A 23421-nucleotide genomic window follows, 5' to 3' on the forward strand; every position below is an offset into this window, starting at 1 on the left:
AGCTGACCCGAATTAACCAAAGGGATATTCCACACCATGTGGCATCAGCCTAGATATGAAAGGTAAGGGAAGGAGGAGGAATGGGGGGACATTTGTTGTTCTACAATGTTTTCCTTCCAGAGCAAATGTGTGCTGAAGCCCTGCTTCCCAGGAAGTGTCTGAACATCGCTCGCTGATGGGAAGTAGAGACTGACTCTTCCTTCTGCTTATGTGAGCACAGACTTTTGCTTTTCCTGGTTTTTTTGCTTTAGTAAACTTCCCTATCTCAGCCTACTAGCTGTTTTCCATCTAATTTCTCTCTACCCTGTCCTGCTGAGAAAGGGAGTGATAGAGCACTTGGCACCTGGCGCTCAGCCAAGGTCAAACCACTACAGTAAGTAATGATGAAATGTGTATAGATATTAATATTTACAAAAAAATATAGATATTTTCAGATATTAGGAAATGTCAGTAATACTTTGGGAGAAGATGATCTGACTCCTTCCAAAACTATTTTCCAAAGGTCTTTCTCCCTTCTAAGAGACTAAACTCACAACTTCATTTTTGTATGAGGTTAAAGAAGCAGAATTAAATGATCAGACCAACTGCACAGTGTGCTGTTTGCTCATTCCTATATTTAAAAACAATGAAGCTGTCTTTTCAAAGAAATAATGTTTTTTTAAATATATTGATGTGTGCATAATTCGAACTGCTTCTCTTCATGCTCCATGGAGGATGAGATCACACATTCTTTCGCATTGTTTTATCATAAAGGATGTAATTATATTTCTATAATGTCAGGTTGGCTTTTCTTTCCCAGTTTTTCACAAAATATCGCTCTTTAATGAAAGCCAAGTTTACCATTATGCTGGTTTTAACACCAGCCAGAAAATAAACTCCAAATAAGCTACTCCCCTTCACCCGCCCCATCCGGTAAGGGAAGGACAAAAGCAGAGACTATGGGTTGAGATAACAATTTACTGAAACTCAAAGCAATGGAATAAAACCCACACAATAACAACAACAGTATTAATAGCAAAAAATATACAAAAAGAGAAGGTGATTTATGCACCAAAAGGTGTTTACCACTGGGAACACAAAACCAAGATGGTGGACATCTTCCCCACACAAAGGCATTATGGCGACCATTCCTGTGTGCCTCCCACGTGGGCATTGGGAACTAAGGCAAGATGGCAGGGGGGCTGCCACAGTTAGTGTTTCCCACCTCCCAGGCTTGAAACAGCGACAAACAATGGCAAACAAGCTCCCCAAAACCTAAGTCATTGCTGTCAGGTTGCACTGCTGTTCTGTGGAGCACAGTTGCTGCTGTCTGCACCACCATTTTTACTACTCTGCTGCACTGGAAGGCAGTCCCATGGGTGGCTGCCCCTTTTTCCAAACATTCTGATGTGTTCCTTTTGGCTTTGGTTTGGGCTCTTCTGGGCTCCCTTCCACTTGGTTTCACCATCTCAGCTGAGCTGGGGTCCCTGCCCTCCACTCTTTTCCCTGTCGCAGGCTCCATGCCAGTGCTGTCAGTTCAGCACTGGTGTGAATTCGCTTTTTTTCTGCTTTTCTTTCAGCAACATGTCCTGTAGCCATGCTCTGGATAAAATGGGGCTGGGCCAGTTCTTAAAGGGTTTGGTGTCAACACTTTCCTGCTGGAGAGGGGGAGGCAAAATTATGCACTTTTGGTGGAGTGTTCAGTTTTCTTCCTTAAACCAGGCCCCCAGCACTGATGTGACTGGTATAGAATAACAACCTGGCCATGCCCACACTGCACTAAGTGCCACCCTCTCCCTGCCACCAGGACAGGCATCAATTCTGACCTGCTTGAGATACAACCTTTTAAAAGTCCTCCACCATACATCACTTTGTTCATTCTCATCACCTAAATTACAGAATTTTTTTTAACTCTGTTTATCCTATTTTTACTGAATTAATGGTTGTAATAAGGTAACCACTAAATGAAAATCAAGATTTTGTGATTGCTGAGAGTTTGCAGACTCATTAGAACAGTCACTAAAAGGATCAAATAGTGACAAATATCATAAAACAAAACAAGTATCATGGCAGAAAAAGTTTTTAGTAGATGGTGTACCTCACAACTTCTATTTGTGATACTCTTACAGTATGTCATTACCTACTCTTAGAGAGATGAGTCAGACAAATTGAACCAAACCTATTGCTAAATCCTCCCCTTTAAGAGTCATCGTCCTCTCACCATGCTTCAGATTTCACTCTGGAGACAGAACTGAAACAATAGTGAGGTGTTTCAGAAGATAACCTCTTATCTGATTAACTGCTCTCACGTATCAGATCTGTAACATCTGCTATGGCCTTAAATCTGCTACCATCAACCATCAGCTCTGTAACCTGAGGACAAGTATTGCCAGATAAAAGAAGAAAGTGAAACTGGGTGCTTTACTGAAAGGCTCTGTTCCAACACTCCTGTTTAATTCCCTCCCTCCACACACAGACACATACACTTCTGATTAAACCAATAGTGCCTCAGGATTAAGTGATAAGTGAAAATGTATGCATGAAGGCTTATTTGTGGCTTTGACCTTTCTTTAAATGCTGTGTTCTGCATAAGAGAAAATAAAACCACACACAAAAATGACTCAAACTTTAGACAAACCAACATGACAGAGAACTTTCCCAATTCTCTTTTGCATGGGAAAGATCATTACAAAGATTTCAGAGACAAAGTTGAACCTGTTTTCCTAAAAGAAAGAAAAGAATGGGCCAGAAAGCTTAGTGTAGATTCTTCAGAGGAAAAAAGAATAGCAATCTTTTTCTTTGCAGTAAAAACCTGTTTAATTTAGACCATAGTTAAACCAGTAAATCACTGAGTTCTGAACATATTATCTGACAGTTACCTTTGAATGTAGCCCAATGCTCGATCGCCTACTTTAGGAGTGAAGTGTGGGTCCAATTCCACTTGTGGGACCCCAAGTGTCTCAGTATGTGTGACCTACAGCAGTACACCATCATTTCCATGCATCACCCACTCCTGCTGTGCTGTATAACCACTGCATTCTTGTTTGATCTCAACACTTGGCAGTATTCACTAAACTCATTTGCTCTACTCTTTCTAAATTCCTATCAGAAACACAGGACCTGTCTTTATTAAAAGTTACAGTGAGATAAGTAAATAAACTCATTTCCACTTAGGGGTTTTGTGTTCCTGCGTGATTAATCCTATACAAAATAAATGTGGACATATAGGAGTTTCCACTCTTCATTTGGAACAGAATGCACACTCTTCACTATAGACTTTGCCTATTATACTTTTTCAGGGCAGGAATACTTTATTAAAATATGTATGGTATAGAGAAATCCAATTCTCAGGGGCATGTGTTATGCCCATATTTTTAAATGAAAAACATCTGCAACATCATGAAAGCATATTTGCATAAAAATTAAGTTAGCACATGATGCAAACTTAATTGCACTTGCACTCAAGCTAATTCTAACTGTATGTTCACAAAAATCACATTTAAAACTTTCATAATCATTGCATTAAATACAGATACTTAGATGAGAAATGAATTAGTAAAGCTATGTAATACTTAAGTAAATAATTCAACATGAAATGCTTGACAATCTTTGGATTTAATTAAAATAATACAAAAGAAGAATGTAAAATGACAATATAAAGTATAATTTTAATTTTGCCTTTATACCAAAATGACCTTCAGCATAGTATCTACTGATGAATAGCTGTTATATAAGAACTAAAGGGAAATACCATGTGCATTTCCATGTTACTAAGCAGCCCTCTGAGCCACTCTTTCTTCCACTTCACCTTTGCCTCTTTGCTGCTAGATGGTGTTCCAGCACTCTATGTGAAAATGAAGGAGAAGGAAAATGGAAGGAAAAAGGTGTATCATGAAACGTAGAAAAAGGAGTTAACTGGAGGAGGAAATGGTAGCATATGTAACCAGCAGGGAGGAGCTGAGCTAGTCCATGAGAGAAGTCTGGCACACTGTCAATACACAGAAGCAGTTCAACAAGGAATAATTCAATCTAAACACCTTTGGTGCCCTTCCTTTCCAATAACTGTTCAGCCTGCATACCTCAGTTTTGACAGCAGAAAGAGTTTTAAGGAAAGCAGTGGACACTTCTGTCAGATCATGGTCACTGTTCCACCTGTTCCTCTCTGAAGCCAAGCTGTATCTGAAAGAATGGCCAGCCGTGCCCAAGCTGTTCCCACATACTAAGGATACAAAACAAATGGGAAAGAAAGGTTACATCGCACACTGCTAACTATTATGGTAGTTACAACTGCATTAGATTTGCAGCAGGACAGAAATCAAAGCGAACAGAGATGACACATGTGTGAATACTATAAATAGCTTACTACTGATGAAGTGATTTGTTCTGACTGGCTCACTTGGCATCAAGGATGACACATTATCTTGGCAAATATCTCATTAGTTTTTCCAGGAGAAGCCTGGACCGTCAAGAGAAAGGGAATACTTCTACTCTTGAAACACTGTATCCAGGGTAAAGTAAAAGAAAGGAAAAACTCTGCAGACACCACATATTTTCTTACATTCATTTTATTTCTTATCACAGCATTTCCTTCTGTGAAATAAGCAAGTTAATTAAATTAATAGAATAAAATTAAAATAAGAAATGAAATTAAATTAATTCAATTAATTAACTTCACTTAAAGCCACACAAAACTGTGAAGGATGTAAATGCACCTCCAGCACTCTCATTTCATTCCCTGATTTCTACCGCATTCCAGTAGAATGGAATTTAATTCCTTTAACTTGCAATGCTAAATCATGCTCCTGTATATGTATCTCTGTCTCAAAAGACTTGAACTGTACTTCAACCCATAATTACCAATAATTCAGCAAATTGCACCAAAGAAATATCTACTGATTTGACACCATATATGCATGTGCTTCAGCATGATGCAGTCTTTCACAGCATCCAGTCAATTCCTGCATTATCTCAAAGAGCAAGGTTCCATTATTTTGAGACCCATTTTTAAGTCAGAAAAATGTGTAGAAGAGAGTCTGGACACCTGTATCTGAACTTATGGCTCTCCATCTTGGGCACTGGGTAGATGGAAACTGTCCGGTCACATGTAGCAACTCCTTGAGCCGTGTCTCTATTTGATAAGGACTTTATTAAGAATATGTTGTGGTAAGAGATGGCAACACAAACTTTTGTTCCTTAGTGCTTTTCAGGCCTGTCTGGGGACTGACAGGTTTTCTCCTTCATGACACTATTTACATTTTGTCACAATTCTAATAAAACCTGATTTCATTTGGAATAGAAACAGGCATTTCAAACTTATTCACAGTGAAAGTTTGCAAAAAAGTAACTGTGTCAGCTAAAACATTCTGATAAAATTTGACTTGACACTGCTTCACACTGTTGGGATTTTTCCACCTTCTTAAGTATTATTATGGTAACACTGAAGAATTATTCTTTCACAAAGCCTTTACATAGCAGCAGCAGTTGGTTGAAAGATAAATCCACTGAGGCTTCTTAGACTGAGCTCCAATATTCTTCTGCCTACAGACTCAGTTCTTCTGTTACCCATTGGAATGAATATTCTTTCACAGGAGATACTGAAAGAAGCCATGGACTCCATAGCAGAAAGCTTATGGAAAGAAATAAGAGTGGATGACTGATTCCAGCAGAACTGGAGAAAAAGTGTTTGTCAGAGCAAGTGTGAATGCTGCGCAGAGGAAGGAACTTAACTGGGAAAAGTTACATGCAGAATTTTAAGTTTAAAATAAGTTTTCTGAAAGAAGATGTCCACGTCATTCAATGTTTCAAATGACTTCTCGAGCACAAGCTTAAGTTATATCAAAACTCTGAAAGTATAAGGAGAACACCCAGGTGTTTTCCTGTGGTTATTTAACATACACCCTTTGGGCAAACAGTAGCAGAGATGACATGATGCACTGACCTTAGCATGAACTAGCTAACCACTTATCCAAGATGGGTTTCAGAGTTGCTCAGCCATGGTGATTCCAGAGCGATGAAGTCTTTCACCACTATGCTGCCCATACTACTTAAATTCTTTAAAAATGTACACTTGTCTGTTACAGCCATAATTTCAGTAGCACAGACATGTTCTGTAATCAAATATGCCTCTTTTTAAATTTTTTTTTTTTACTAAGCCGGTAATGAAAATACAATTATTTACCCTTATTTTATTTTTATGCCAGATGTATCTATATGCAGTTCACCAATCCTTTGTGCATCCATGGGAAAAGATGGATCTTTCTGTTGAAGGAGCGCTAAACACCTTCATTAAAAATGAAGAGCCATTAAAGTCATAAAAAGCTGCCAAAAGTTTTATTAATTTAAAAAATTAAATTTTAATTAAATTCTAATATAATTGAATTAATAGAATTTAATTAAAACTTATAAACATTTAATGTTTTACAGTAAAATCTGCTTTAAACCTGGAGACACTGAATGGTCTATTTTTAGGGGATTTTTTAAGTAAGTAACTTTTATAGAGATGGTGTTAAGACCATGTTAAATTTACTGAAAATATATTATAGGTATACGTTAGGAAACAGGCATTTAATAGAAACTGAGCAGCATAGGTTGAAATATCTATAGTGTTAAAGCAAAATTTTGGTTCAGGTGGTTCCATGCTCACTACATATCCACATGCCAGTTGTTTAAACAAGTAGGTCTCTCAGAAATAGAGTTTGATGCTTCTCACTTGCAGAACATATTTGCTTAGAAAAAAGAAGAGATAATTCTTCTCTTGAATCTCGAAGTTCCACTATTAGTCTGAAAGGAACATTCGAAAGCTCAGCTAGGTCTGACGTATGGTTACAGTCCATAGCAACTTCATTTTTTGCGTTCCAGTCACACCTCCCAACCTGTGTGGCATGCTGGCCCCTAACCTGCAGGTTTAGCATCCTCCTTTGTAGCCCTGTTTTGCTGTCTGTCCATTATGAGGTTTGTTTAGAAAATTACCAGATGCTGTGTATTTGTATTAAAATCCAGTTAGTTCACAGCTGGAAGAGGTGAAGGGAAGAAGAATATTCTTTGCCAAAGGCAGCTGAAGGAGAACATCCTAGAGACTACAAGGATGACTCTGAGAGACAAAGATGGAAGAGGCATTTATTGTAATAAAGTGTTGTAATTAAAGTGTCAGCTTTGATGTGAGAAATTGGTCAGATTACACTGCGTTTTTATTGTTGCTTCTATTTATACAGAGAAAGTAATGGCTTCCTGAGACCTCATAGGACTGAATGGTTTAGTCCCAAGGTTAGGTTATTGTCTCTGGAGTTGTTATTTGGGGTGGTCTGTGCAGCAGCATCCCGAAAACACACTTTTGAAAACATTCTTTCCTTTTGTTAGCTTAAGCAGAAGTACAGGCTCTCTAACCTGGCCCCTCAGAAAAGCATTTAAGTGGACTCAGCCGGTAACAAAGTCAAAACCCTTTAGCAGTGCTAAATTTCTAATACAGAAGCTGAACCAATTAGCTGAATATAGCCTCTGAGCTGAGCATAGCTTTTTAGAAGTACCTTCACCTTCTGTTTGTCTCTCTCCTTGAAAACGTCACTAAAATCTTATACACGATGACACAGGAGGTAGAAATGTAAGCTCTTCTTTGCAATATGTAGCCACTACTTTGTAAAAGGTACAGTGTCTTGTTTGATAGAGAAAGGCCTTTTTGGCATCCTTTGCATTATCTACTAGTCAGCACATTGTATAGCACACGGTCAGCTTCTTGAGGTTTCATGCGCAAGTCCGTTTCAGCTCCCTCCACTGGCTTAGTTCCTCTGAGTGAGCCTTAAGTAATTGGATGCTACAGGGAAATCATTCTATTTGTCCTGAAGGTAAAAAGAGGAAGTGGTCCTTAGAAACATAGGCAAGAATATAATCACTTGTAGAAAATAAAGCTAAGAAAAGTCTAAAGAAACCATTAACAAAACATGATATAATGTTAACCCAAGTGCAACAAAAAAGCAGCATCAGTTCAGATTTAAGAAATTTTTAAATCTAGGAATTGACATTTCATGTATGAATTCTTCCTGTACACACTGCTCAGCAAAATTGCTTTTGATACCGCATTAACCCCTGTAGTCCTTGCAATAATAAATGAGTGCATAAAGAGTATGTTCCTTATTGTCTGTATATTCCTTATTCCTGTAGATAAGAGTAAGCAAGAAATAGTGAGTTTTGGCTAAGGGCTAGCAAATTTTCTGGGATCGCTCAGAATTCAGAGCAAGGAACTGAACCTCTTTGAGCTCGTTAACATCAGCAGCTTTCAGACCACAACATAAAAAACAATCAATGCACTGAAATGTATTATCTGGGTAACAGAAACCAGAGGGAAAAGCTTAAATTTCACTGGAAAAAACTGCCCCCCAAACAAACATTGAGTCATGTGACTTTTATCTCAGTTTGACAATACAGGACAATCAGCTTGCCTGAACCCACCAATATGCTGATCTTTTCAAACTTTCATCTTTTTCTTTTTTTCCTCATCCCTTTATAGATATAAGACTGCACTACCAGAAAATATGATTATGTTATTAAAGAGATGCATTCTGAAATTCATGCTTAGGGAGAAAACAAGAAAAGATGCATCTTATGTTTGTGTTTGTGTGCCACGAAGAGAAATATTTTTCTTTAATTATATAATTTGAAATCACATCTGTTAAGAACCACTTGCAAATCATAAAATTTTTGAAAGCACAAGAAGAGCTTTGCTAAAGTATTGAAAAATGAACTGCTACACAAATTATCTTCTAAATAATACACAATAATTATAGCAATACACAAGAAAAACACTCTGTTGGAATAGGGCACAAACAAGGTTATATTTGCAGAAGCACTAAATGGCATGGGCAATCTACTTCTCATGTCCACATACTCTGTTTATATTCTGCTGTTTTCAAGCAGAACATACTTCTGTCACTTGAAAATCTCATAGGTCTTGCTGCTTAGAAATTAACAAGAGCTACTCTCAGCAGCTTGAATGCAAATGAAAGAGACATTAGATAAAATGATTAAATAACAAGAGCAGAGGCTGGAAATTAGGTCTACTTTTTTTTTGAGTCAGTTGCTCATTACTAGGTAAGATAATTATGTTCACTCCTAATTTTGTTTTCTGACTACAGGCTATTTGGCAGTTATATGCAAAATGGAAGGGGTGTGAACACAACAGCAACCTCTACCTTGTTGATACACCTACTCACCCCTCAAGAGGAAGGCAGTGCTTAAGTGCCTCAGACTGAAGGGTTAGCTGGCCACAGGACTCCCACACTCTGGGTAAGCCCTCAAGTTACTGAATTTTTTGGGGAAAAAGGAAACTTTATTTGTGTCTGCTCCTCTGTTGTTCCAGAAAAATAACTTTTGATTTGATAACATTTAAACACCAAACACCAAGACAGATGCTTGGACATTTGGAAGTATTGGGATTGGGATTGGATATAAGACTGTCATAGTGTACAGAAGTACATGGTAAATAACAGAGCGAGATGCATTAGTCCTTAGGAGATTGAAGTTCTGTTTCTAACCGTGCCCAGTATTGTACCACATGAGTTTCCACATTCCTTATTCTGTAGTGATTTTAGTGCTAGGAAGAATAAAGCAGTCATAGCAGAGGTACCTAGAGAAGAGGACAATGACAATCTATCTTTTTAAGGCCTATAGTTTTCATGGTCTTATTTCAAAGTCCTTGTATAGTAAGTGAATTCTCAAGAGTGATTCAGATTATCCAAGTTATCTGCTTACAGCAAGATATTGTGAATATCCACTCTTGAGTGAGAAGCAGACAGGAATGACATGTATTTATAAAATCTTCATCTACCATTGCAATACAATAAGCTGTCAAAATCATATACTTATTTCCTTTACCTTTGTATTGTGAAGGGGGAAAGGGCAAATAATTGCATTTACTTCTATTATCAAACTGATAATACAGAAGGACCTAAAAAATTGAACCCTTGTTAAAACTGCTTCTCTTCAGATGCTTGTTGATACAGTCTATTAGAACAGAGTTATTTTTCACTCAGCTCCTCCTAGGATATTTTGTGGTTGAAATGCAGAACAGATTTCTGTAGAAAATTGCAAGACTACTTTCATGGTACCCAAAGAAAAGTTGAAGTGGTTTGAACTCCAAAACATAACTGAAGGATTTACTTTATGAATAATGAACTGGGGGTCCTTCAAGTGTCAAGGGAAAGTTATCTATCAATACCAGGGATTTTACATCATTGGGAGCTCCTATCACTTTTTTTCAGAAAGCGCTCCACACGTAATGGAATAGTGTATTGCATAATGTTTATCATCTTTACTAATTAATTTTTCTCTTTTTTTAGCAGTGGTTAGGGAAAAAAACCAACCACCAGAACCCAACATTCCAGAACCACATTTTTATTTATGAATGATGCAGAACAGATGTTTGTACAAAAAGGGAAATATATCCAAATCATGCCTGTATTTATCTCATCAGAAGTTTTGCTTATGTCTGGTACAAAAAGGGAAATTGACTATTTCTGTATAAATTATAATGATCATCTTCTAGTAAAGATCATGCACAAGTTCAGTACAAGTAAAAAGCTGGTATGGATCTAGTAATTTAAGTCAAAATTTAATGCTCAGTCAACTAGGATGCAGTTTGACATTTAAATAGCTGACTTAATTTTTAAATGAGCTGCATGTATGCAATATCCATAAAGGCTAGTGTTTTTTTATAAATAAAACTTCTGTAAAGAATTTTTATTATCATTAAGCATGCATAAATTCTTTATAAAATGGATTCAGAACACTAAAGTAAGCATAAAAGTATTATGACCTGAAAAAAATCAGTTTGAGAAAAATGAGGAACTCTGGAACATGGGATCAGGCCAACTGTGGGAGAAAACTTGAGCCAATAAGGAGAAAAATTGGTGTCTAGGTCCTCTTAGTTGTCAACAGTTGCATGAAAGATTGAAATTCAGATTGCCCCTTGCATCTTTTCTGATTCATCATTCATCATCTGGGCTGGTTTTAGCCTAATAAAACTGTTGAAAGATACCTTTTTGAAAAAAAAAAAGACCATGGCCATCTGTCCAAGCCTCTAAAGGTATAGGAAGTTACACATTTTTTCCTCAGTTGTACACAAACGTATCAGAAACCAACACATGATTTGTACAGGCCTCTGGCCAGAGCCCTTGGGACTCTGATGACATTAGAAACTCCACTTTCTAGACTGCAGACCAATCTATGTCTTAGATTGCAGACAGAGCCATGTAGTTATTATTTTCCATTCCAAATGTTACAATGAGGCCACCTAAATCTTAACACAGCTTGTAAAATATCTCTATTTTTGAGATAAATTGTCAGCCTACACACCCCATTATCTTCAGTGCTGCAGATAAGGATGTCACACTACTATAAAAATGATGTGGATTGGATTTGACCCAGGCACAGACACACATCTATGGAAACATCGATTATTTAGTGACCTCCTGCATGCTTATGCAGGGAGGAAATGGGAACATCCTTTGCAATGCCTAAAGTCCCTGTGGGGAAAAAGATTCCTTTCTCTTTGTCCTGATTTACAAGCAGATGGTAAAACCTTTCATATAGTTCTTGTCCCAAAAAATGGCTGCTCAGAAATGCAGATTCACAGAAAGTTATATAAAAATGTCTGACTAAAAATGTTACCTCTGAAAGTGGTGTGTACAGACATCTGTTCATCACAGAAACATCTTGAAACAACTTCAAGAATTGTTTCTTTCCAAGCAATGGTATCAAACAAAACAGAAAGTAAGGAAATTGTCAACAATAATAAGGAAGATCACAGTTTTTCCTCAACTGTTTTCCAGTGAAATCTGCTCCTGGGAAAAAGAACTCTCTATCCTAAATTTCTAATATAGCAAAAGATATTTGGTTTTTTGTATTACCTTTGCTGGACTTTTGCCTGTCTGCAATCCAACCTACTGGCTACTGAGCACTTTTTAAAAGTTTTCTATGAATATTCAGAATTATATTAGCAATATTTGGAGAGATGTAAAATCTATAACATGGTATACTCAATTAACTGACCATATGGCCCTCAGCATGGTGAGGTAGAGCCAGGACAGGGAGGGTCATATGGGCAGCTAACACACTTCGCTCTTCTGGGGCTACCAGTTTCTCAGACTTTCTATTACTCCCAATGAAATCTTGATAAAAAGGCTCTCTTAGATTTAATCTGAATGGAATCAGGCCCCTGACCATTACCAGTTTCAACACTGGGCTGACATTTTTCAGTGTTTCTAGGAGGATGACTAGACTGTGATGTAATGGTGATGTCCTAAGTAATGGGTTCAGGAAAACTGAAGGAAAAAAATTAATTATCGCAGATAATGTGATATAAAGTACAATCATACAAATTGCATCCAAGAACATAAAAGGAAAAGAAGAGGAAAAGGAATCCCAGTTAGTTAGTATTTACAGAAGAAGAACACTTCTGCTGCCTTCAGCCTGTATAAGAGAATGTTGCATAAATATAAAATTATTTGTTATTACTACATCTCATCTACTCAAGTACTGTTGGTTTGCAGCTGCTAGTTAGAAGTCTGTGGGACAACAGTGACATTTTTGGGCATTGTTTCACTACAACAGTTATACTGGTCTTAGGATAGGAAACCTGTCTCTGCAAAGGTTCCATGCAAAGGTTCCAGAAATGTACATGCAAACAAATGGGAGCAAGGTTTCATCTGCAAGAATGCAAAACCAATTTGTGGAAAGAAAGTTCTCACCTCTGTGACTGCTCACCACTCTACCCTTCCCCCTCCTGCCTCTCTTGATCCATGAAGAAAGTGTTTTCTGAGCTAGCCCAATGAATTTATCAACTACACATCTAGTATATAACGACCTTGTACTCCACATGTGGGTGTTTTAAGGCAGTCAAATAACAGCACCAATAACATTAATCCCTTTGGTAATTACAATGATCAAAGAAACAGAGAAAAATTGCAGGTTTTAACTGGGGAAACTGCTGGTTAATTTGTTTGCTCCCTGGGATATGTTGAGGGACTAATTAGCTAAATCATGGTGAGTTTTAAATATCTATGTGTTTCCTAGAAAATAATTAGTTGTTTCATTAAAAAAATAATGAGGTACCAGGTAGATGGATATGCAACATTAGAAATGTATGGACAGCAGATTTTAAGGTTCTTGGTTTACTTATTAATGCAACTTAATTCACATGATGTCTGCAGCATTGCTCACTTGCTGTCTCCCACTACGGCCTCTTCTGTATCTAAATCTGGAAGAGCCTTGGCTCCTGCTTACACTCTGCTTTGATTCTCTTCTCAAAGACTAACTGTTCTCATAGCTAATACCAGCATGCAAATCACATGGCCCTTTCCCACTGCTAATTTTTGAACCACACCTGGTAGTTTTTGAAAATCTCAGCAGGCGCAAGCCAAAAGCACAAGTGTCACTCCAACAATTTATCACCATAAGCAAGATCACTGCCCATGTTCTGAGTCCATAAATATGCTCAGAACTGGTCAGCTTGCTAGTTGTGATATAATTTAGGAGTTTAGGTGCATTGAGTTCCTTCTATAATTGTTAGATACGTTTCTATACCACCTACTAAGTCTCTGGATACTAGAAACTTTCCTTGCTGGTTAGTGTTGATGTTATAACTTTTACATTGTACATTTCAAGATGATTAGTATTTTAGAAAATAGGGAAACAAATTTTGGTGAAATGTTGTTAAAGACATAATCTGTGGAGATTGATTTGCAGAAAGTCGGCCTCTGCTGTCACGGGGACACGCTCAGTCCTGGTGAAGAATATAGAACAGCAGTAGAGTAGGTGCAAGTAAGATACGTATGACATGTGCAAATAAAATATCAGCACATGATTGTTATAAAATTATGAACATAAATGAAAAGTGGAAAGAGGAAAAGAGGAAAATGTGGTGGACAAAGTTAGCACCCCGCTATCCACAAGAAAGAAAAGGCATAATAACTTTCATTACAGAGTCTGACTCAAGCTGAGGACATAACTTCTGGACATTAATACATCTCACAAAGGTTAGAGAAAATGTATGTGGAACTCCAAAGAAAACACAAATAGGCTGATGCTAACAATGAAAACTGGGGCTGTTGTTTTGTTGCAGTTGTTGAGTGCACCTGGATTTGTTTCTTACAGAAAGAAGACCTGCCTAAGCAATTGTTAAAGACAGCTGTGCCTCTGTATGTGTGAAACCTTTGCAATATATGCAAAAAGAAATTGTGTGAAAAGGACACATCACATGGATGAGGTACAGTAAAATTCTTATCAAGACCCACAGTGAGAATAACTAATTACATTCCTGAATTTGGGCAGTGAAAGGAATGGTAAGGAACTTACATATCATTCTATTTTGCATTAAATATCTAAAAGATAGAGGAAAAAACCCCAAAGTCCTAATGGCATGTTTTGGGGTTGGTTGTTGGGGTGGTTTTTTTGTTAGTTCTGTTTGTTTGTTTCGGTCGGTGCTTTTGTTTTGGTGTTTGTGTGTTTGAGTCCTTTTTATTTTTGTTTGGTTTTTGTTAGTTTGGGTTTTTTTACATTTTTACATGATACGGACTACAGGGAATCAGACTAACATGAAGTCTGGCTGGTTGAAAGGCCTCAGTTCTTCAAGATCAGCTCTGGAAAGTTAGGGGACTATTACCGCAGGCCTGGTTCCTACGGTATATCACCGTGTCCCGCAGCCATAGGGAGGAGGAGCAGGAGAAGATCCAGCAGGCAGGAATTGTGCAGCAAGATTGATTTATTTAATTATTTTACAAACCTTTTATAGACTTTTTCTTCATAGTCTAATTGGACAAAGGACCAGCCACCCCTTGGGGGTGATTGGCTAAAATCCTAAAACATCCGTTGTCAAAATATTTTTCTACTATACCATAAACAAGACTTTCCAAGGTTGCAGGTGGCTTGGTTGTTTACATTCCCTGCTACCTCTTCTGTGAGAGAGAAAAGTCTCTCACGGACTTAGAAAATAACAAGAAAATCCTCGCTAACAGCATTTTTGTACCTACAATTCCCCTTTTTTGTTTTATAAGATAACAACCCTACTATTAATCCTAAATAGAAATCTACATCAGTTATTAATTCTAAGTATGTCCTTAAGGCTTTAACTATCTGACTCCGTAACAAGAAATTTAAAGTTCACTCTCTGCTTGTAGAAGGACCATCCCAGTCTCTGCTTGTAGAAGGACCATCTGCCTCATGGTCGACATCCTGGTCATCATCAGAAGAGTCATTAGGCTGATGATCTACATTCTGGTCGCCATTTGGATGGTTGGCGTTCTGGTCATCATTTGGAGGTTGCCTGTTCTGCCTCTGCTGCCGTAGGTCAGGGCGAACGCATTTTGAAGGTAGCCACCATATCCCAGTATCTGTGGAAACGCAAGCATACCCACGACCCCAAACGATAAGCTCATGAGGGCCTTCCCACTGGTTAGTGAGTAAATTCCTTACCCAGACTTTTGCCCGGGCAGTTGTGTCTCGCCTGCAGACTGCAATGAGAGAAAATGATTCAGAATAACAGGATTATTTGAATTTTGTGGTACTGTAAGGTGATTAATTGTATACAAAGCTCTTGCTAGTCAGCTCTGTGGGGTTTCTCCATGCATTCCCCTTTTCTGTTTGTCCAAAACACGCTTCAAGGTACCATGAGCGCGTTTGACAATGGCTTGGCCAGTAGGAGAATGTGGGATACCAAAGGTATGGTCTACACCCCATAGGTGTAAAAACTGCCGTGTCTTCTCCGAGGCGTAGGCAGGACCATTATCTGTTTTCACAGAAGCTGGCACGCCCAAGATTGAGAAAGCCAATTTCCAATGGGCAATGACATCACGGCCCTTCTCTCCAGTGTGAGCAGTAGCCCACATAGCCGAGGAGAAAGTGTCAATAGACACGTGCACATATTTAAGCCAACCAAATTCAGGGATGTGAGTTACATCCGTTTGCCAAATCTGCAAGGCTTTTAGCCCTCTGGGGTTTACCCCCACTGCCAAAGGCGCAGCGAGTCCGTGACAGTCAGCACAAGCACTGACAATGTCGCGCGCCTCGGTTGGCGTTAAATGAAACTGCTTCTGCAGGGTATGTGCACTCTGATGGAAGAAACCGTGCGATGCCTTGGCTTGTGCAATTTTGTCAGGCTGAGGCCCTACCCACGCAGGGTTGGCCAGCATGTCAGCCCTGGCATTGCCTTCTGTTAGAAACCCTGGTAAATTGGTGTGGCTTCGAATGTGCAGAATGTAATACGGATGCACTCGAGCCTGAATTGCAGACCACAAGGTTTGCAACAGCGAAAACAGAGCCGCATTGTTCACCTCCTTCAGAAGTGAACAATCTAAGCGTTGGGTTATGTCTGCTACATAAGCAGAGTCAGTAACCAAATTCAAAGGTTCCTGTGAGAATCGCTGAAAAGCCATGGTAACAGCCCTTAATTCAACTAACTGAGCAGAGCCTGACTCGTGTTCCTTCAGCACCTGCCATTCCGATCCCTCCTTCCAGGTAACGATGGCTTTCCCAGTTTTCCCTGAGCCATCCGTAAAGACAGTGGGTCCTTGCACCGGCACCCGGCTATTTCTCGGCCGCAAGGAAAGCACGGTCAATTTTGCCAACTGCAGTAATTTATGGCTGAGCAGATGGTGAGTGATCTGCCCTGCAAAGTTTTGCAGCGTGCTTTGCAAAGGAGCACTATGGATGAGGCTCCACTCAAAGTATTCCTTTGAGATAGGAATGACAATTACTGCAGGATCTGCAGCCATCTGTTGCAAACACCGTTGACGGCATTTGATTATCAGAGAAGCGACCAATTCAAACACTGTGGTCACCGTCCTTTTTGAATGGTGAGGCAAAAAGACCCATTCTAGGATATGCAAAGGATCAGGCCATTGAGCATTCCACTGGCCAATGATACTTGTAGGATGGAGGTCTGGAATAGTATTGAAAACAGTGATAGCAATGAAAGGATCCACTTGATAAACCTGATGAGCGGAAACAGCCCGTTGGACCTCCTGCAGCGCTCGTCGCGCTTCAGGAGTCAACTCCCGAGGTGAATTCAGATCAGGATCCCCTTTTAATATATTAAAAAGAGGGGAAAGCTGCTCTGCAGTTAGACCTAAATAAGGTCGTAACCAATTGATGACCCCCAACAGCTTCTGAGCATCATTCAAGGTTTTAATCAAATCTGGGAATTGCACCTCCTAGCGTTGGATAGTTTGGTCCAAAATTTTCACTCCTAAATATTTCCAAGGAGGATGCTGTTGAACTTTCTCCGGAGCTACCTCCAATCCATAGGCATGCAGAGCAGCGAGCAGCTGAGGCTGTATTCTCAGCAGCTCGTCCGGAGTGGACGCTGCCACCAGGATATCATCCGTGTAATGGTAGCAGCGTGCATCAGGAAACTGCTTGTGAACTCCACCTAACGCTTGGGCAACATACCACTGACAGGTAATTGGGCTGTTCCTCATCCCTTGGGGGAGGACCTTCAATTGGTATCTCTTAGCAGGTTCAGCATTGTTAATGGCAGGCACAGTAAAGGCAAGTTTTGGTTTGTCATCAGGATGAAAAGGAATTGTGAAAAAACAATCCTTTAAATCAATGATCAGGATGTCCCACCCCGTAGGAATCATGGTGGGAGAGGGCATGCCAGGCTGCAGTGCCCCCATACCTTCCATTACTGCATTAACTTTCTGGAGGTCCTACAGTAATCTCCATTTCCCTGATTTCTTCTTAATTACAAAAACAGGAGTGTTCCAGGGGCTAGTAGAAGGTTCAAGGTGCCCCTGTTGTAACTGTTCCTGAACGAGCTGATGAAGGGCGTCTACAGGGGACTACTGCCTGACACTGCAAAAATATGTAGGAATGTGTGAAGAACAGTCAAGTGGAAGATACAGATGTCATAGGGGGAATGAAAGTTGAAGAATGTAATTAAAAAACCTCCAGCTCTCAAGAGCAGCATTCAAGACATCCACGTATTCATTTTTTTGTGCCTCCTCTGCCTCTCCGTACTAAACTAATAGGACTAAGTGGGTGGTAGAAATATCATGGCACTCTGGGATAGTATGACTGCTCTGGATTATTTCAACTAAGATAACTTCACTTTGCTAAATATTTCTACATCAGATATCACACAAAATATCCTTTAATTATTTCAGGCTAATCAGAGCAGAGTATACAATATAGCATTTCAGATAATAGAAACTAGTTCTGAATACAATACAGCATTTCAGATAATAGAAACTAGTTCTGAGAGTTATTCATAGAATAACTCCGAGATAAGCACCGGCTACTTACCAAAAGTAGATATACCAATATTAGATTGGTATTAGACCTAGCAATTAAACATCAAACATCTGCACTCTGTTCCTTACATCTTCTTCTCTTTCATATTCCCTTTTTTCCTCTTTTAACTCCTGCAAGTGCATTGTTTGTTTTTATTAAGTACCTTTTCTCAGCTGTATGTGACTTTAGATATAAAATATAAATGAAGTCCTGGTCTCGGACCCTTAAGTCTTTGTAGGATATTAATCCCAAATAGTTCAGGTGTTTAGGTATTTCTTTCCCACCATGAGTTCTTTGCCTTGCCATTAGAAAGTATAACTCACAATGCCAAAACATCAAGGATTGCTCATTAATTTCTTGCTGATAATATGTTAGTACAGAACAAAAAAGATTGCTGACAGCCTTAGGGCTCATTACATCAGAAGGCACAGACTGCATTACAGAACCTACAGCAAGGATTGCAAGACTCCATATGGGGAAAAGGATGTAGGGAATAGAAACTAGCTCTGATTAAAGCAAATTGTAGAAAAAAAAGGAAAAGGGAGTAGGGATTCTCAAGTATATCTTGGCCTTTGTGAAGATTTGAAGTTGTTTACTGGGAGCTTGTCCTACCAAGGGAGTAATACTGTAATTTCCCAACGAAATGTGAAATGGCTGTTGATTTTGACTGTGCTTTAAAGTGAAACAGCTGCTACAGATCCTGAAACAACTGTCCAGATCATGTTTTTGAGAATTTTTACTTGAGAGTACCTGTTGAGGAATGGTTGGAGGGTCAGGGACACGGATCCTTAGAAGAGCTGTACAAGCAAACGCCTGTTTAGTTTGATATAAGCAGGTCTTTTGCTAGCTGCAGAAAAAGGAAATAATGAGAACAAGGAAGGAAGGCAAGGATGCAGTGCTCTTGATAATGCTGTTATATAGATAAAAACCAGGATGTGCTGACAAGATGTACTGACCGTGAAAAATGAGGAAGAACTCTGGTTTCCCAAACCACAAGATAAGCAGTACACGCAAATGTAGCAAACGTAGCTTTTTACCCAGCACCAATAGAGAAGTGACAAGTATGCATATTTGCCATCAAGTGTATAAAAGCAGAAGCTTAATTCCAATAAAGTGAAGCTTGCTTTATCAATCACACTGATTGTCTGCATGTCTTCCCTCGCCGGAGTCAACATCAAGTACCAGTGAGCATCTGTTTAGGATGTAGCAATTTCTAAGACAAAAAGGTTAGCGGTCTAATTTCATAGCACCAGATGACAGTGCATGTGCATGTAGGTACATCACTAGTGTTGCTGGACAGTTTTGGAGGTTCTCTTTGCCCGAGGTGGTACAGGAAGACCTGAGGAGCAGTGGAGCATTGTGTGTGGCCTATTTGTTATTCCATCTTGGATCTAGGACTCCCCTGTACCTGAACTGTTTCTGATTCCCAACAGTATCTCGTACTGCAGATGTACAGTGTTTATGAACAAATTAATTTCATTTTCCTGTTTGCTTATGCAAAAATGACTTTCAACACTTTAAGTCAGTACTCAGGCAGGTATACTTTCCCTTGCAAATAAATAGGGCTGCTTGCTCTGGTCAGTTTCTAAGACCACACTAAATGAAAATGTCACATATTACACCAAAAAATGCTTAGGAGAGAAACTGTGATAGTGCAACAAACACCAGATACTCGTGGTGCATCAAAGTTGCTGCTTTATGTCTCTTCCAGACTACTGTAAGAGTTGCATTTATTAAAATAAAAACCCAGTGGATACTTAGCACTCAGATAAAGCCTGCTTGTAATTTGCTGGCTCTGCAGGAGTCTCTTTACACTGTGCTGCAGGTTCAGGACTCTCTGAATTGCATGTATTGATTACATTGCCTACCAGGAAAGCAGGAGGTTAGCTGGAAAGCTGAGCTAGCAGGATTTATCCACCATGAATTCCTTACAGCAAGGCAGTATTGACTTCAGGGGCATATTTTTAGATAATCTACATCCCTACACCAACATGGTTAAAGGTTGCTGCAGTGGATCCTGACTAAATCTGTTTCTAGTGATGCCATGATGATTTTTGTCTTTTCTTTTACACCCCTGTTACACCTTTTTACAACTTCTGTATTCCTAGTGCTTTTTGCCTACATCCTTGGACTTGTTTGTTCAGCTAGGAGACTAAACATTTTAGAAGCTTCGTAGTTAGGGATCAGTGTGCCCCAGACCCCAAGGTCCTCTCCAGAACACATTCTGTAAACTAAGATAGAACCATCCAGGGGAAGGTTCCTTAGGGGGGAGGGCTCATTCAAGCCTCTCGTTGGGGAATTTTTGATAGATATGCTAATTAGTAAGACCTATAATGTTATACCAGATCTTTTGAGTGGTGTGCATTGCAGTGTGCATTGGGGTGCATTCGACCTGGATGTGGTGCACCTAAAGATCCTTAAAATAAATACCAAGGTAAAATCCCTTTTTCCTTTCTGACCATGTTTGACTCTTGATTTTAAGACCAGGAAAAGGCATCACTAGAAATAGGAAGATGATATCATTTTTACAAAATCAGAGTAAATATTATTTTCTTTTCCAACTAAGATAAAGCTCTGGTTTTATTAGCTGGAAAGAGAAAACAGAGCAGATGTTGCTTTTCTTTGGGTTTTTTTCTAGCACAAAGTTAAATGAGCTTTACAGCTGTTAACCAGAAGTGCGAAGATGTCTCCAAATGACAGCAGCTTGTGGACACTTTAACAAGGTTGTATGTATTTTACCAGTCTTGACTTCTACATGCTCACATGCAAAGCAAGCAAGATGGTGCTGCACAGAACACATTCCCAAAGCTTGCTTTCTAACATGCCTTCAAAACTATAGCAGCCAGACAGACATCCATGAATCCCCCAGTGATGATTCATAGCCCTAGGCAATTGCCCTAATTTTGAAAGCGAAAAATCTAACAACATAACAGGCTGCTACTGTTAAAATAATTATTGTGGAGCTGAATAGACAAGATGCATTTTCAAGCCAAACCACTTGGACATACTAACCCTTGAAGGCAAAACCCAAACAGACATTTAACACTGATTTTAGCACCTTTTTGTAATTAATTGAAAATGCATCTTTTTAAGCTATTTATGCATTACAGACAAGAATTGAATGCTTGCAAACACTTGAGCCTTTTGTGTTCAGAATGAAGTCTTTTTAGAAAACATTCAAAGGCCTTTCCTCCCTGGTGATTTTTTAAGCAAAAGGCTGGATGTAAGAGATTGTCTTTGTAATTTAAACTACCAGATTACAGCTTCAGCAATTGCTAGGGAACACATGTGAAAGTGCTACTACAATGGCAGCATGTTATAAAAGATGGCTATGATACAAATGAACAGTTTTTTAGGTTTAGTGTAACTGCAGTGATTCCACATCCAGTGAAAATCGCAGTCTAGCCTTTGATCTGGACTCAGAAAAGAAAGAATTTTTTGTTTTGTTTTGTGTAATTTCTTCCTCCAGCTGGAGGCTTGAATTTTGCAAAGGGATATTTGCATCCCTTCTATACTATAAACAACATGACATCACTGACTCCATGAAATTACTTCAAATACTTTCAGAGCTACCTGAAATACCTGGATATACATGGTAAATAAGCTCGGAAGGGCAGAAATCCAGGACTTTTTTCTCATAAGAGTCAAAAAATTGAGACAAACATGAGATAAAAATGAAGAGTGTGGTGGACAGCTCCAAACTACAACTGAGGGTTTAAATTAGGTTAAGTAAAGTTAAAGAACTAAAACCAAGTAAGAAAGACTCATCTACTGGTAAGCATCTACCTATTTCATACAAGAAGCCACAGGCATTGAAAAAGAGCATGAAAAGTTGTCAGGATTAACAAGCAAAAAGCTCAAATGTGCTGCCCATTTTTTTATGTTGAAGATTGCAATTACTTGCGAATGTAGTTGCCCACTGTCATTCCCGTGATAGCAAAAAAATGGGCTCTGTGTCAACAGTTTCAAGCCTTGCTTATGTATCTCCTGAGAAGAATCATGTGGACCTGCATGTATGTTAGGTTTATTTAAATTATGCCACAAGGCTCTAGAAACTACATATTAAATCAGTTTCAGGGAATATTTATAATCACTAAAAGTGTAAGTCACAATAGGACTACTTCCATTTCTACTTTGTAATCAGGAAGAAAAGTAAGCTGTACAGTGAATTTTTAGATAAACTGCAGATAATCTTACTTTGTTCTTGTAGCTAATCTATTGCAGAACACAGGTACTGAAAACAAAGCAATTACCAGTATTTAGTGGGCTTCTTGCACAAGAGCCAAACAATCACTCATCTACGTGCTTCTGCCACTGTTTTTCCCCACTATCTTTAGAATCTGAAAATCCGAGTGGAATATATCCAAAGATGAAACTAGATTGATCCTGCTCTGGAAAGGATCTGTCTTCACAACAGTCTTATCTGGGAACTCAGAAAGGAGTCCCTTGTGTTAAGTAATACTTTTATATATAGCAAACAGCTGAATTAATTGAACTTCACAGAGAAAATTGTAAAAGAAGAAAAATACTAAATGTAGATTAAGACTGAAAGAGAATGAAAGGAAAACAAATAAAGATGCTAATCCTGGAACATTCCACTTTCAAAAGGGCTTAAGACACAAAGGCCAGGAAGCTATTTGCTTGAGATAATTCTAACCCATAGAATCCCACAGTAAATTAACAGGTTTGTTCTGTTTCCACAGCTTACCTATCAAATAAGACAATTCCTTACAGAAAAATGTTGTACACATTTTTGCAGAGGCAAATCAAAATTCACTGTCAAAAACTGTGACTCTATATGCATACACAAAAATCATCTTCAGCAAAACCTTTAGGATTTCGTGATGCTGGGGGAAGGGAAGGTGCTTCTGCTTGATCTGTGCTGTCTGTATCAAGGCAGCACTGTGAACAAATGCTGAGGAAGTGTTCTGCTTCCCTTGCAACTCAGCAAGACAAGAGAATATAAAATCTATCCTCAAGGGTGGCATGTTCTGCAGCAGCTGCTCTAATGTTCACGGGCTTGTGAGATCAAACATTTTTACTGAAGTAACTGATAACTTGCAGGCTGTAAAGAGACCTATATCCACACTGAGTGAAATAGTAATGATGTAAATTGAAAGCATCTGAGAAAATAGAAGCATTTTTGGTCCCATGCAAAATGTCATC

The 23421-nt window shown here is 38.9% G+C and overlaps 1 long non-coding RNA gene across 4 annotated transcripts in view; it reads left to right on the forward strand.

The window, feature by feature from the left end:
• The window catches only part of LOC116438252, a 111732-nt gene that overhangs the window by 19453 nt on the left and 68858 nt on the right, over window positions 1-23421 (forward strand). For all 4 annotated transcript variants that reach the window (XR_004237651.1, XR_004237654.1, XR_004237652.1 and 1 more), the window contains exons 3-4: window positions 9105-9255; window positions 14122-14233. This is a non-coding gene — a long non-coding RNA (uncharacterized LOC116438252). The remainder of the gene's footprint in view (window positions 1-9104; window positions 9256-14121; window positions 14234-23421) is intronic.

Source organism: Corvus moneduloides, chromosome Z, assembly GCF_009650955.1.
Source record: "Corvus moneduloides isolate bCorMon1 chromosome Z, bCorMon1.pri, whole genome shotgun sequence".
Classification (NCBI taxonomy): Eukaryota; Metazoa; Chordata; class Aves; order Passeriformes; family Corvidae; genus Corvus; species Corvus moneduloides.